Source organism: Diceros bicornis, chromosome 37 (genome assembly GCF_020826845.1).
Source record: "Diceros bicornis minor isolate mBicDic1 chromosome 37, mDicBic1.mat.cur, whole genome shotgun sequence".
In the NCBI taxonomy this organism is placed as follows: domain Eukaryota; kingdom Metazoa; phylum Chordata; class Mammalia; order Perissodactyla; family Rhinocerotidae; genus Diceros; species Diceros bicornis.
The window spans coordinates 7,311,701-7,313,216 of NC_080776.1; positions in this window are offsets into that span (position 1 = coordinate 7,311,701).

A 1,516-nucleotide genomic window follows, 5' to 3' on the forward strand; every position below is an offset into this window, starting at 1 on the left:
TGTCTTGTGTCTGAGTCTTTGGGGGCCCCTGGGAAAGAGGCCCCAGGCTGGAAGCCACCTAGCCTTCATCCGGCTCTGCCCGCGACCTCTGGGGAAATGGGAAAGGCCTCGGGTTTCCCACTTGTAACACAGGAATGAGAAGCCCGGGGCAGGAGGAAGGGGCCTCCTCCCTCCAACGGCGTTGGCTTATAGAAACTCGGAGTCCTGAATCCGGGTGCAGCCCCAGGAATCTGGTGTCTCCTGCCTGATCGCCAGCTGAGGCTCTGGCCCCCATCCTGCCCCCAGCTCCGTGGGCACTGGGGGAGGAGAGGTGGAGCCTGTGTCTGTCTTCCTCTTTCCAACCTTCAGATGACACTGCAAAGGGAGAAAGGGAACCGGGAAACATTGGAATTGGGGTCCTCTGACTCCTGAACTAAGGAGAGCTTATAATGGGGGGGGGGGCCTCAATTCAGCCCCCAAGGATAGGGGGTGGGGCCTTGTGGGTCACGTATTCACAGATGTCACCTCTGAGAGTTCAGGCTCTGCCCTCTGAGGGGCCCAAGGCATTGTTTGGCTCCAGAGCAGCAAATGTTAACAAAGGGACACGGAAACCCTGGCACAGACGGCGCCCTATTTCTGAAGCTAAATTCTATGCGAGGGCTCCACCCTGTTTTCCGTCGGCCTCTCGACCCTTGGCGAATTCCAGGGGCTCCCCGACTGCAGTGGGCCACAGCAGAAGGCGTGCACACTGTTTTAGGGCCCATGGTCCACCCCCTTCCCCTCCCAGCACACGGCACCGAGCCCCCTCTTTCATGTTATCCCCTCTTCTGCGTCTGGAGTCCGACCCCTCCCGCCCCAGAGGGACAGGATCCCCCTCCCTCCCGACCTTCCTTCTAGCAACTCAGGGGAGGCAGAGGGACACCTGGGGCCTTTCCCGGGTGAGGCGAGCTTCTCTCGCTGGAGTAGGAGAAAACCAGGTCCCCCAGAGCAGGCAGACCCCAGGCCAGAGTGCTGGCTGCACAGGCCAAGGCGGGCGGGACACCGGGTCACTCAGCCAGGGGCTGGCCGCCCCGGAAGGACGTTGATTCAGTTAATCCAGTAAGTATAGGAGGGACGATTATTAGCTGCACTTCGCAGATGAGGAAAACGTCCCCAGGTGCCCGACCTCCAGGGCCCAGGGCTGGGGCCCCGGCTCCCGGCGTGGACGCGGCTCCGCCGGAGTTACACCGCCCCCTGCGGGCGGGAGGGGCGGCGCTTGCAGAGAGCCGGGAGCGCGGGCGCCGGGGCACCTGCGCCCTGGGCCAGCGGTCCCTGCCGGGGGCTGAGTTCCTTTCATCCACTGATGGGCGCCACCCCTCTCTCGGCCCTCAGCTGTAGGAGCTGTCCTGGGGAGTCGGGGTGGGGGTGGGCAGCCCGTGCCGGCTAACGCTTGAATGGGCAGGGGCCGAGACCCCACCATCAGAGATTCTGACCTGGTCGGTCTGGGGTGGAGCCCAGGCAGGACATTGTAAACAAAAGTTCCCAGGTGATTCTAATG